This window comes from Phalangium opilio, unplaced genomic scaffold, assembly GCF_054372755.1.
Source record: "Phalangium opilio isolate 3A_F unplaced genomic scaffold, DU_Popi_V2 ptg000240l_1, whole genome shotgun sequence".
Taxonomy (NCBI): Eukaryota; Metazoa; Arthropoda; class Arachnida; order Opiliones; family Phalangiidae; genus Phalangium; species Phalangium opilio.
Genome location: NW_028324224.1, coordinates 1,041,654 through 1,055,654, shown reverse-complemented (window position 1 = coordinate 1,055,654; position 14,001 = coordinate 1,041,654). Strand labels below are relative to the sequence as shown.

The window sequence follows — 14,001 nt, the reverse complement described above, 5'->3', positions numbered from 1 at the left end:
CCTATAAGTTTAGCATGCTTCAGTTTCATACTGTTCCGTTGGTCTAGGGGTATGATACTCGCTTCGGGTGTGTGTGGTCCCGGGTTCAATACCCGGACGGACCCGAGTTTTTGCAGAAGTAATTGACTATTTAAACACAAATAGTAAAATTGTAGGCCTATAAGTTTAGCATGCTTCAGTGTCATACTGTTCCGTTGGTCTAGGGGTATGATACTCGCTTTGGGTGCGAGTGGTCCCGGGTTCAAATCCCGGGCGACCCGAGTTTCAGAGAAGAAATTTAGTGACTATTTATATGCAACTATTGACAGGGTAGTCTTGCGAGTTGAACTTGTTTCAGTTACACACATGGTCCGTTGGTCTAGGGGTATCATACTCGCTTTGGGTGCGAGTGGTCCCGGGTTCAAATGCCGGACGGACCCGAGTTTTTGCAGAAGTAATTGACTATTTAAACACAAATAGTAAAATTGTAGGCCTATAAGTTTAGTATGCTTCAGTGTCATACTGTTCCGTTGGTCTAGGGGTATGATACTCGCTTTGGGTGCGAGTGGTCCCGGGTTCAAATCCCGGGCGGACCCGAGTTTTGTAGGAGAAATTTAGTGACTATTTAAATGCAACTATTGACAGGGTAGTCTTACGAGTTGAACTTGTTTCAGTTACACATATGGTCCGTTGGTCTAGGGGTATCATACTCGCTTTGCGTGCGAGTGGTCCCGGGTTCAAATCCCGCACGGACCCGAGTTTTTTCAGAAGTAATTGACTATTTAAACACAAATAGTAGAATTGTAGGCCTATAAATTTAGCATGCTTCAGTGTCATACTGTTCCGTTGGTCTAGGGGTATGATACTCGCTTCGTGTGTGAGTGGTCCCGGGTTCAAATCCCGGACGGCCCCGAGTTTTTGCAGAAGTAATTGACTATTTAAACACAAATAGTAAAATTGTAGGCCTATAAGTTTAGTATGCTTCAGTATCATACTGTTCCGTTGGTCTAGGGGTATGATACTCGCTTTGGGTGCGAGTGGTCCCGAAACTGTTTCAGTTACACACAAGGTCTGTTGGTCTAGGGGTATCATACTCGCTTTGGGTGCGAGTGGTCCCGGGTTTAAATCCCGGACGGACCCGAGTTTTTGCAGAAGCAATTGACTATTTAAACACAAATAGTAAAATTGTAGGCCTATAAATTTAGCATGCTTCAGTGTCATACTGTTCCGTTGGTCTAGAGGTATGATACTCGCTTCGGGTGTGAGTGGTTCCTGGTTCAAATCCCGGACGGACCCGAGTTTTTGCAGAAGTAATTGACTATTTAAACACAAATAGTAAAATTGTAGGCCTATAAGTTTACCATGCTTCAGTGTCATGCTGTTCCGTTGGTCTAGGGGTATCATACTCACTTTGAGTGCGAGTGGTCCCGGGTTTAAATCCCGGACGGACCCGAGTTTTTGCAGAAGCAATTGACTATTTAAACACAAATAGTAAAATTGTAGGCCTATAAATTTAGCATGCTTCAGTGTCATACTGTTCCGTTGGTCTAGGGGTATGATACTCGCTTCGGTTGTTAGTGGTCCCGGGTTCAAATCCCGGACGGACCCGAGTTTTGCAGAAGTAATTGACTATTTAAACACAAATAGTAAAATTGTAGGCCTATAAGTTTAGCATGCTTCAGTGTCATACTGTTCCGTTGGTCTAGAGGTATGATACTCGCTTCGGGTGTGAGTGGTTCCTGGTTCAAATCCCGGACGGACCCGAGTTTTTGCAGAAGTAATTGACTATTTAAACACAAATAGTAAAATTGTAGGCCTATAAGTTTACCATGCTTCAGTGTCATGCTGTTCCGTTGGTCTAGGGGTATCATACTCACTTTGAGTGCGAGTGGTCCCGGGTTTAAATCCCGGACGGACCCGAGTTTTTGCAGAAGCAATTGACTATTTAAACACAAATAGTAAAATTGTAGGCCTATAAATTTAGCATGCTTCAGTGTCATACTGTTCCGTTGGTCTAGGGGTATGATACTCGCTTCGGTTGTTAGTGGTCCCGGGTTCAAATCCCGGACGGACCCGAGTTTTTGCAGAAGTAATTGACTATTTAAACACAAATAGTAAAATTGTAGGCCTATAAGTTTAGCATGCTTCAGTGTCATACTGTTCCGTTGGTCTAGGGGTATCATACTCACTTTGGGTGCGAGTGGTCCTGGGTTCAAATCCCGGACGGACCCGAGTTTTTGCAGAAGAAATTTAGTGACTATTTAAATGCATTTATTGACAGGGTAGTCTTAAAAGTTGAGCTTGTTTCAGTTACAAACATGGTCCGTTGGTCTAGGGATATCTTACTCGCTTTAAGTGCAAGTGGTTCCGGGTTCAAATCCCGGTCGGACCCGAGTTTTTGCAGAAGTAATTGACTATTTAAACACAAATAGTAAAATTGTAGGCCTATAAGTTTAGCATGCTGCAGTGTCATACTGTTCCGTTGGTCTAGAGGTATGATACTCGCTTCGGGTGTGAGTGGTTCCTGGTTCAAATCCCGGACGGACCCGAGTTTTTGCAGAAGTAATTGACTATTTAAACACAAATAGTAAAATTGTAGGCCTATAAGTTTACCATGCTTCAGTGTCATGCTGTTCCGTTGGTCTAGGGGTATCATACTCACTTTGAGTGCGAGTGGTCCAGGGTTCAAATCCCGGACGGACCCGAGTTTTTGCAGAAGTAATTGACTATTTAAACACAAATAATAAAATTGTAGGCCTATAAGTTTACCATACTTCAGTGTCATACTGTTCCGTTGGTCTAGGGGTATCATGCTCACTTTGGGTGCGAGTGGTCCCGGGTTCAAATCCCGTACGGACCCGAGAATTTGCAGAAGTAATTGACTATTTAAACACAAATAGTAAAATTGTAGGCCTATAAGTTTAGCATGCTTCAGTGTAATACTGTTCCGTTGGTCTAGGGGTATGATACTCGCTTTGGGTGCGAGTGGTCCCGGGTTCAAATCCCGGGCGGACCCGAGTTTTGGAGAAGAAATTTAGTGACTATTTAAATGCAACTATTGACAGGGTAGTCTTACGAGTTGAACTTGTTTCAGTTACACATATGGTCCGTTGGTCTAGGGGTATCATACTCGCTTTGGGTGCGAGTGGTCCCGGGTTCAAATCCCGGACGGACCCGAGTTTTTGCAGAAGTAATTGACTATTTAAACAAAAAGTGTAAAATTGTAGGCCTATAAGTTTAGCATGCTTCAGTGTCATACTGTTCCGTTCGTCTAGGGGTATGATACTCGCTTTGGGTGCGAGTGGTCCCGGGTTCAAATCCCGGGCGGACCCGAGTTTTGTAGGAGAAATTTAGCGACTATTTAAATGCAACTATTGACAGGGTAGTCTTACGAGTTGAACTTGTTTCAGTTACACATATGGTCCGTTGGTCTAGGGGTATCATACTCGCTTTGGGTGCGAGTGGTCCCGGGTTCAAATCCCGGACGGACCCGAGTTTTTTCAGAAGTAATTGACTATTTAAACACAAATAGTAAAATTGTAGGCCTATAAATTTAGCATGCTTCAGTGTCATACTGTTCCGTTGGTCTAGGGGTATGATACTCGCTTCGTGTGTGAGTGGTCCCGGGTTCAAATCCCGGACGGCCCCGAGTTTTTGCAGAAGTAATTGACTATTTAAACAAAAAGTGTAAATTTGTAGGTCTATAAGTTTAGCATGCTTCAGTGTCATACTTTTCCGCTCGTCTAGGGGTATGATACTCGCTTTGGGTGCGAGTGGTCCCGGGTTCAAATCCCGGGCGGACCGAGTTTTGGAGAAGAAATTTAGTGACTATTTAAACACAAATAGTAAAATTGTAGGCCTATGAGTTTAGCATGCTTCAGTGCCATACTGTTCCGTTAGTCTAGGGGTATGATACTCGCTTCGGGTGTGAGTTGTCCCGGGTTCAAATTCCGGACGGACCCGAGTTTTTGCAGAAGTAATTGACTATTTAAACACAAATAGTAAAATTGTAGGCCTATAAGTTTAGCATGCTTCAGTTTCATACTGTTCCGTTGGTCTAGGGGTATGATACTCGCTTCGGGTGTGAGTGGTCCCGGGTTCAATACCCGGACGGACCCGAGTTTTTGCAGAAGTAATTGACTATTTAAACACAAATAGTAAAATTGTAGGCCTATAAGTTTAGCATGCTTCAGTGTCATACTGTTCCGTTGGTCTAGGGGTATGATACTCACTTTGGGTGCGAGTGGTCCCGGGTTCAAATCCCGGGCGACCCGAGTTTCAGAGAAGAAATTTAGTGACTATTTATATGCAACTATTGACAGGGTAGTCTTGCGAGTTGAACTTGTTTCAGTTACACACATGGTCCGTTGGTCTAGGGGTATCATACTCGCTTTGGGTGCGAGTGGTCCCGGGTTCAAATGCCGGACGGACCCGAGTTTTTGCAGAAGTAATTGACTATTTAAACACAAATAGTAAAATTGTAGGCCTATAAGTTTAGTATGCTTCAGTGTCATACTGTTCCGTTGGTCTAGGGGTATGATACTCGCTTTGGGTGCGAGTGGTCCCGGGTTCAAATCCCGGGCGGACCCGAGTTTTGTAGGAGAAATTTAGTGACTATTTAAATGCAACTATTGACAGGGTAGTCTTACGAGTTGAACTTGTTTCAGTTACACATATGGTCCGTTGGTCTAGGGGTATCATACTCGCTTTGCGTGCGAGTGGTCCCGGGTTCAAATCCCGCACGGACCCGAGTTTTTTCAGAAGTAATTGACTATTTAAACACAAATAGTAGAATTGTAGGCCTATAAATTTAGCATGCTTCAGTGTCATACTGTTCCGTTGGTCTAGGGGTATGATACTCGCTTCGTGTGTGAGTGGTCCCGGGTTCAAATCCCGGACGGCCCCGAGTTTTTGCAGAAGTAATTGACTATTTAAACACAAATAGTAAAATTGTAGGCCTATAAGTTTAGTATGCTTCAGTATCATACTGTTCCGTTGGTCTAGGGGTATGATACTCGCTTTGGGTGCGAGTGGTCCCGAAACTGTTTCAGTTACACACAAGGTCTGTTGGTCTAGGGGTATCATACTCGCTTTGGGTGCGAGTGGTCCCGGGTTTAAATCCCGGACGGACCCGAGTTTTTGCAGAAGCAATTGACTATTTAAACACAAATAGTAAAATTGTAGGCCTATAAATTTAGCATGCTTCAGTGTCATACTGTTCCGTTGGTCTAGGGGTATGATACTCGCTTCGGTTGTTAGTGGTCCCGGGTTCAAATCCCGGACGGACCCGAGTTTTGCAGAAGTAATTGACTATTTAAACACAAATAGTAAAATTGTAGGCCTATAAGTTTAGCATGCTTCAGTGTCATACTGTTCCGTTGGTCTAGAGGTATGATACTCGCTTCGGGTGTGAGTGGTTCCTGGTTCAAATCCCGGACGGACCCGAGTTTTTGCAGAAGTAATTGACTATTTAAACACAAATAGTAAAATTGTAGGCCTATAAGTTTACCATGCTTCAGTGTCATGCTGTTCCGTTGGTCTAGGGGTATCATACTCACTTTGAGTGCGAGTGGTCCCGGGTTTAAATCCCGGACGGACCCGAGTTTTTGCAGAAGCAATTGACTATTTAAACACAAATAGTAAAATTGTAGGCCTATAAATTTAGCATGCTTCAGTGTCATACTGTTCCGTTGGTCTAGGGGTATGATACTCGCTTCGGTTGTTAGTGGTCCCGGGTTCAAATCCCGGACGGACCCGAGTTTTTGCAGAAGTAATTGACTATTTAAACACAAATAGTAAAATTGTAGGCCTATAAGTTTAGCATGCTTCAGTGTCATACTGTTCCGTTGGTCTAGGGGTATCATACTCACTTTGGGTGCGAGTGGTCCTGGGTTCAAATCCCGGACGGACCCGAGTTTTTGCAGAAGTAATTGACTATTTAAACACAAATAGTAAAATTGTAGGCCTATAAGTTTAGCATGCTGCAGTGTCATACTGTTCCGTTGGTCTAGAGGTATGATACTCGCTTCGGGTGTGAGTGGTTCCTGGTTCAAATCCCGGACGGACCCGAGTTTTTGCAGAAGTAATTGACTATTTAAACACAAATAGTAAAATTGTAGGCCTATAAGTTTACCATGCTTCAGTGTCATGCTGTTCCGTTGGTCTAGGGGTATCATACTCACTTTGAGTGCGAGTGGTCCAGGGTTCAAATCCCGGACGGACCCGAGTTTTTGCAGAAGTAATTGACTATTTAAACACAAATAATAAAATTGTAGGCCTATAAGTTTACCATACTTCAGTGTCATACTGTTCCGTTGGTCTAGGGGTATCATGCTCACTTTGGGTGCGAGTGGTCCCGGGTTCAAATCCCGTACGGACCCGAGAATTTGCAGAAGTAATTGACTATTTAAACACAAAAAGTAAAATTGTAGGCCTATAAGTTTAGCATGCTTCAGTGTAATACTGTTCCGTTGGTCTAGGGGTATGATACTCGCTTTGGGTGCGAGTGGTCCCGGGTTCAAATCCCGGGCGGACCCGAGTTTTGGAGAAGAAATTTAGTGACTATTTAAATGCAACTATTGACAGGGTAGTCTTACGAGTTGAACTTGTTTCAGTTACACATATGGTCCGTTGGTCTACGGGTATCATACTCGCTTTGGGTGCGAGTGGTCCCGGGTTCAAATCCCGGACGGACCCGAGTTTTTGCAGAAGTAATTGACTATTTAAACAAAAAGTGTAAAATTGTAGGCCTATAAGTTTAGCATGCTTCAGTGTCATACTGTTCCGTTCGTCTAGGGGTATGATACTCGCTTTGGGTGCGAGTGGTCCCGGGTTCAAATCCCGGGCGGACCCGAGTTTTGTAGGAGAAATTTAGCGACTATTTAAATGCAACTATTGACAGGGTAGTCTTACGAGTTGAACTTGTTTCAGTTACACATATGGTCCGTTGGTCTAGGGGTATCATACTCGCTTTGGGTGCGAGTGGTCCCGGGTTCAAATCCCGGACGGACCCGAGTTTTTTCAGAAGTAATTGACTATTTAAACACAAATAGTAAAATTGTAGGCCTATAAATTTAGCATGCTTCAGTGTCATACTGTTCCGTTAGTCTAGGGGTATGATACTCGCTTCGGGTGTGAGTTGTCCCGGGTTCAAATTCCGGACGGACCCGAGTTTTTGCAGAAGTAATTGACTATTTAAACACAAATAGTAAAATTGTAGGCCTATAAGTTTAGCATGCTTCAGTTTCATACTGTTCCGTTGGTCTAGGGGTATGATACTCGCTTCGGGTGTGAGTGGTCCCGGGTTCAATACCCGGACGGACCCGAGTTTTTGCAGAAGTAATTGACTATTTAAACACAAATAGTAAAATTGTAGGCCTATAAGTTTAGCATGCTTCAGTGTCATACTGTTCCGTTGGTCTAGGGGTATGATACTCACTTTGGGTGCGAGTGGTCCCGGGTTCAAATCCCGGGCGACCCGAGTTTCAGAGAAGAAATTTAGTGACTATTTATATGCAACTATTGACAGGGTAGTCTTGCGAGTTGAACTTGTTTCAGTTACACACATGGTCCGTTGGTCTAGGGGTATCATACTCGCTTTGGGTGCGAGTGGTCCCGGGTTCAAATCCCGGACGGACCCGAGCTTTTTCAGAAGTAATTGACTATTTAAACACAAATAGTAAAATTGTAGGCCTATAAATTTAGCATGCTTCAGTGTCATACTGTTCCGTTGGTCTAGGGGTATGATACTCGCTTCGTGTGTGAGTGGTCCCGGGTTCAAATCCCGGACGGCCCCGAGTTTTTGCAGAAGTAATTGACTATTTAAACAAAAAGTGTAAAATTGTAGGTCTATAAGTTTAGCATGCTTCAGTGTCATACTTTTCCGCTCGTCTAAGGGTATGATACTCGCTTTGGGTGCGAGTGGTCCCGGGTTCAAATCCCGGGCGGACCGAGTTTTGGAGAAGAAATTTAGTGACTATTTAAACACAAATAGTAAAATTGTAGGCCTATGAGTTTAGCATGCTTCAGTGCCATACTGTTCCGTTAGTCTAGGGGTATGATACTCGCTTCGGGTGTGAGTGGTCCCGGGTTCAAATCCCGGACGGACCCGAGTTTTTGCAGAAGTAATTGACTATTTAAACACAAATAGTAAAATTGTAGGCCTATAAGTTTAGCATGCTTCAGCTTCATACTGTTCCGTTGGTCTAGGGGTATGATACTCGCTTCGGGTGTGAGTGGTCCCGGGTTCAATACCCGGACGGAACCGAGTTTTTGCAGAAGTAATTGACTATTTAAACACAAATAGTAAAATTGTAGGCCTATAAGTTTAGCATGCTTCAGTGTCATACTGTTCCGTTGGTCTAGGGGTATGATACTCGCTTTGGGTGCGAGTGGTCCCGGGTTCAAATCCCGGGCGACCCGAGTTTCAGAGAAGAAATTTAGTGACTGTTTATATGCAACTATTGACAGGGTAGTCTTGCGAGTTGAACTTGTTTCAGTTACACACATGGTCCGTTGGTCTAGGGGTATCATACTCGCTTTGGGTGCGAGTGGTCCCGGGTTCAAATGCCGGACGGTCCCGGGTTCAAATGCCGGACGGACCCGAGTTTTTGCAGAAGTAATTGACTATTTAAACACAAATAGTAAAATTGTAGGCCTATAAGTTTAGTATGCTTCAGTGTCATACTGTTCCGTTGGTCTAGGGGTATGATACTCGCTTTGGGTGCGAGTGGTCCCGGGTTCAAATCCCGGGCGGACCCGAGTTTTGTAGGAGAAATTTAGTGACTATTTAAATGCAACTATTGACAGGGTAGTCTTACGAGTTGAACTTGTTTCAGTTACACATATGGTCCGTTGGTCTAGGGGTATGATACTCGCTTCGGGTGTGAGTGGTCCCGGGTTCAAATCCCGGACGGACCCGAGTTTTTGCAGAAGTAATTGACTATTTAAACACAAATAGTAAAATTGTAGTCCTATAAGTTTAGCATGCTTCAGTTTCATACTGTTCCGTTGGTCTAGGGGTATGATACTCGCTTCGGGTGTGAGTGGTCCCGGGTTCAATACCCGGACGGACCCGAGTTTTTGCAGAAGTAATTGACTATTTAAACACAAATAGTAAAATTGTAGGCCTATAAGTTTAGCATGCTTCAGTGTCATACTGTTCCGTTGGTCTAGGGGTATGATACTCGCTTTGGGTGCGAGTGGTCCCGGGTTCAAATCCCGGGCGACCCGAGTTTCAGAGAAGAAATTTAGTGACTATTTATATGCAACTATTGACAGGGTAGTCTTGCGAGTTGAACTTGTTTCAGTTACACACATGGTCCGTTGGTCTAGGGGTATCATACTCGCTTTGGGTGCGAGTGGTCCCGGGTTCAAATCCCGGACGGACCCGAGCTTTTTCAGAAGTAATTGACTATTTAAACACAAATAGTAAAATTGTAGGCCTATAAATTTAGCATGCTTCAGTGTCATACTGTTCCGTTGGTCTAGGGGTATGATACTCGCTTCGTGTGTGAGTGGTCCCGGGTTCAAATCCCGGACGGCCCCGAGTTTTTGCAGAAGTAATTGACTATTTAAACAAAAAGTGTAAAATTGTAGGTCTATAAGTTTAGCATGCTTCAGTGTCATACTTTTCCGCTCGTCTAGGGGTATGATACTCGCTTTGGGTGCGAGTGGTCCCGGGTTCAAATCCCGGGCGGACCGAGTTTTGGAGAAGAAATTTAGTGACTATTTAAACACAAATAGTAAAATTGTAGGCCTATGAGTTTAGCATGCTTCAGTGCCATACTGTTCCGTTAGTCTAGGGGTATGATACTCGCTTCGGGTGTGAGTGGTCCCGGGTTCAAATCCCGGACGGACCCGAGTTTTTGCAGAAGTAATTGACTATTTAAACACAAATAGTAAAATTGTAGGCCTATAAGTTTAGCATGCTTCAGCTTCATACTGTTCCGTTGGTCTAGGGGTATGATACTCGCTTCGGGTGTGAGTGGTCCCGGGTTCAATACCCGGACGGACCCGAGTTTTTGCAGAAGTAATTGACTATTTAAACACAAATAGTAAAATTGTAGGCCTATAAGTTTAGCATGCTTCAGTGTCATACTGTTCCGTTGGTCTAGGGGTATGATACTCGCTTTGGGTGCGAGTGGTCCCGGGTTCAAATCCCGGGCGACCCGAGTTTCAGAGAAGAAATTTAGTGACTGTTTATATGCAACTATTGACAGGGTAGTCTTGCGAGTTGAACTTGTTTCAGTTACACACATGGTCCGTTGGTCTAGGGGTATCATACTCGCTTTGGGTGCGAGTGGTCCCGGGTTCAAATGCCGGACGGTCCCGGGTTCAAATGCCTGACGGACCCGAGTTTTTGCAGCATTAATTGACTATTTAAACACAAATAGTAAAATTGTAGGCCTATAAGTTTAGTATGCTTCAGTGTCATACTGTTCCGTTGGTCTAGGGGTATGATACTCGCTTTGGGTGCGAGTGGTCCCGGGTTCAAATCCCGGGCGGACCCGAGTTTTGTAGGAGAAATTTAGTGACTATTTAAATGCAACTATTGACAGGGTAGTCTTACGAGTTGAACTTGTTTCAGTTACACATATGGTCCGTTGGTCTAGGGGTATCATACTCGCTTTGCGTGCGAGTGGTCCCGGGTTCAAATCCCGCACGGACCCGAGTTTTTTCAGAAGTAATTGACTATTTAAACACAAATAGTAGAATTGTAGGCCTATAAATTTAGCATGCTTCAGTGTCATACTGTTCCGTTGGTCTAGGGGTATGATACTCGCTTCGTGTGTGAGTGGTCCCGGGTTTAAATCCCGGACGGCCCCGAGTTTTTGCAGAAGTAATTGACTATTTAAACACAAATAGTAAAATTGTAGGCTTATAAGTTTAGTATGCTTCAGTATCATACTGTTCCGTTGGTCTAGGGGTATGATACTCGCTTTGGGTGCGAGTGGTCCCGAAACTGTTTCAGTTACACACAAGGTCCGTTGGTCTAGGGGTATCATACTCGCTTTGGGTGCGAGTGGTCCCGGGTTTAAATCCCGGACGGACCCGAGTTTTTGCAGAAGCAATTGACTATTTAAACACAAATAGTAAAATTGTAGGCCTATAAATTTAGCATGCTTCAGTGTCATACTGTTCCGTTGGTCTAGGGGTATGATACTCGCTTCGGTTGTTAGTGGTCCTGGGTTCAAATCCCGGACGGACCCGAGTTTTGCAGAAGTAATTGACTATTTAAACACAAATAGTAAAATTGTAGGCCTATAAGTTTAGCATGCTTCAGTGTCATACTGTTCCGTTGGTCTAGAGGTATGATACTCGCTTCGGGTTGGAGTGGTTCCTGGTTCAAATCCCGGACGGACCCGAGTTTTTGCAGAAGTAATTGACTATTTAAACACAAATAGTAAAATTGTAGGCCTATAAGTTTAACATGCTTCAGTGTCATGCTGTTCCGTTGGTCTAGAGGTATGATACTCGCTTCGGGTGTGAGTGGTTCCTGGTTCAAATCCCGGACGGACCCGAGTTTTTGCAGAAGTAATTGACTATTTAAACACAAATAGTAAAATTGTAGGCCTATAAGTTTAGCATGCTTCAGTGTCATACTGTTCCGTTGGTCTAGAGGTATGATACTCGCTTCGGGTGTGAGTGGTTCCTGGTTCAAATCCCGGACGGACCCGAGTTTTTGCAGAAGTAATTGACTATTTAAACACAAATAGTAAAATTGTAGGCCTATAAGTTTAGCATGCTTCAGTGTCATACTGTTCCGTTGGTCTAGGGGTATCATACTCACTTTGGGTGCGAGTGGTCCTGGGTTCAAATCCCGGACGGACCCGAGTTTTTGCAGAAGAAATTTAGTGACTATTTAAATGCATTTATTGACAGGGTAGTCTTAAAAGTTGAGCTTGTTTCAGTTACATACATGGTCCGTTGGTCTAGGGATATCTTACTCGCTTTAAGTGCGAGTGGTTCCGGGTTCAAATCCCGGTCGGACCCGAGTTTTTGCAGAAGAAATTGACTATTTAAACACAAATAGTAAAATTGTAGGCCTCTAAGTTTAGCATGCTTCAGTGTCATACTGTTCCGTTGGTCTAGAGGTATGATACTCGCTTCGGGTGTGAGTGGTCCCGGGTTCCAATCCCGGACGGACCCGAGTTTTTGCAGAAGTAATTGACTATTTAAACACAAATAGTAAAATTGTAGGCCTATAAGTTTACCATACTTCAGTGTCATACTGTTCCGTTGGTCTAGGGGTATCATACTCACTTTGGGTGCGAGTGGTCCCGGGTTCAAATCCCGTACGGACCCGAGAATTTGCAGAAGTAATTGACTATTTAAACACAAATAGTAAAATTGTAGGCCTATAAGTTTAGCATGCTTCAGTGTAATACTGTTCCGTTGGTCTAGGGATATGATACTCGCTTTGGGTGCGAGTGGTCCCGGGTTCAAATCCCGGGCGGACCCGAGTTTTGGAGAAGAAATTTAGTGACTATTTAAATGCAACTATTGACAGGGTAGTCTTACGAGTTGAACTTGTTTCAGTTACACATATGGTCCGTTGGTCTAGGGGTATCATACTCGCTTTGGGTGCGAGTGGTCCTGGGTTCAAATCCCGGACGGACCCGAGTTTTTGCAGAAGTAATTGACTATTTAAACAAAAAGTGTAAAATTGTAGGCCTATAAGTTTAGCATGCTTCAGTGTCATACTGTTCCGTTCGTCTAGGGGTATGATACTCGCTTTGGGTGCGAGTGGTCCCGGGTTCAAATCCCGGGCGGACCCGAGTTTTGTAGGAGAAATTTAGTGACTATTTAAATGCAACTATTGACAGGGTAGTCTTACGAGTTGAACTTGTTTCAGTTACACATATGGTCCGTTGGTCTAGGGGTATCATACTCGCTTTGGGTGTGAGTGGTCCCGGGTTCAAATCCCGGACGGCCCCGAGTTTTTGCAGAAGTAATTGACTATTTAAACAAAAAGTGTAAAATTGTAGGTCTATAAGTTTAGCATGCTTCAGTGTCATACTTTTCCGCTCGTCTAGGGGTATGATACTCGCTTTGGGTGCGAGTGGTCCCGGGTTCAAATCCCGGGCGGACCGAGTTTTGGAGAAGAAATTTAGTGACTATTTAAACACAAATAGTAAAATTGTAGGCCTATGAGTTTAGCATGCTTCAGTGCCATACTGTTCCGTTAGTCTAGGGGTATGATACTCGCTTCGGGTGTGAGTGGTCCCGGGTTCAAATCCCGGACGGACCCGAGTTTTTGCAGAAGTAATTGACTATTTAAACACAAATAGTAAAATTGTAGGCCTATAAGTTTAGCATGCTTCAGTTTCATACTGTTCCGTTGGTCTAGGGGTATGATACTCGCTTCGTGTGTGAGTGGTCCCGGGTTCAAATCCCGGACGGCCCCGAGTTTTTGCAGAAGTAATTGACTATTTAAACAAAAAGTGTAAAATTGTAGGTCTATAAGTTTAGCATGCTTCAGTGTCATACTTTTCCGCTCGTCTAGGGGTATGATACTCGCTTTGGGTGTGAGTGGTTCCTGGTTCAAATCCCGGACGGACCCGAGTTTTTGCAGAAGTAATTGACTATTTAAACACAAATAGTAAAATTGTAGGCCTATAAGTTTAGCATGCTTCAGTGTCATACTGTTCCGTTGGTCTAGGGGTATCATACTCACTTTGGGTGCGAGTGGTCCTGGGTTCAAATCCCGGACGGACCCGAGTTTTTGCAGAAGAAATTTAGTGACTATTTAAATGCATTTATTGACAGGGTAGTCTTAAAAGTTGAGCTTGTTTCAGTTACATACATGGTCCGTTGGTCTAGGGATATCTTACTCGCTTTAAGTGCGAGTGGTTCCGGGTTCAAATCCCGGTCGGACCCGAGTTTTTGCAGAAGAAATTGACTATTTAAACACAAATAGTAAAATTGTAGGCCTCTAAGTTTAGCATGCTTCAGTGTCATACTGTTCCGTTGGTCTAGAGGTATGATACTCGCTTCGGGTGTGAGTGGTCCCGGGTTCCA

The 14,001-nt window shown here is 44.0% G+C and overlaps 5 non-coding genes across 5 annotated transcripts; all 5 read left to right on the top strand.

The window, feature by feature from the left end:
* Positions 1–8,016: 8,016 nt before the first annotated feature.
* On the top strand, positions 8,017–8,088 carry TRNAP-CGG (transfer RNA proline (anticodon CGG)). Its single transcript has one exon. It is a non-coding gene; the product is annotated as a tRNA-Pro (tRNA).
* Positions 8,089–8,172: 84 nt separating this feature from the next.
* TRNAP-CGG (transfer RNA proline (anticodon CGG)) lies at positions 8,173–8,244 on the top strand. Its single transcript has one exon. It is a non-coding gene; the product is annotated as a tRNA-Pro (tRNA).
* Positions 8,245–8,826: 582 nt separating this feature from the next.
* Positions 8,827–8,898, top strand: TRNAP-CGG (transfer RNA proline (anticodon CGG)). Its single transcript has one exon. It is a non-coding gene; the product is annotated as a tRNA-Pro (tRNA).
* An 869-nt stretch (positions 8,899–9,767) lies between these two features.
* On the top strand, positions 9,768–9,839 carry TRNAP-CGG (transfer RNA proline (anticodon CGG)). The gene has a single exon. It is a non-coding gene; the product is annotated as a tRNA-Pro (tRNA).
* A 3,320-nt stretch (positions 9,840–13,159) lies between these two features.
* TRNAP-CGG (transfer RNA proline (anticodon CGG)) lies at positions 13,160–13,231 on the top strand. The gene has a single exon. It is a non-coding gene; the product is annotated as a tRNA-Pro (tRNA).
* The last annotated feature ends 770 nt before the right edge of the window (positions 13,232–14,001 follow it).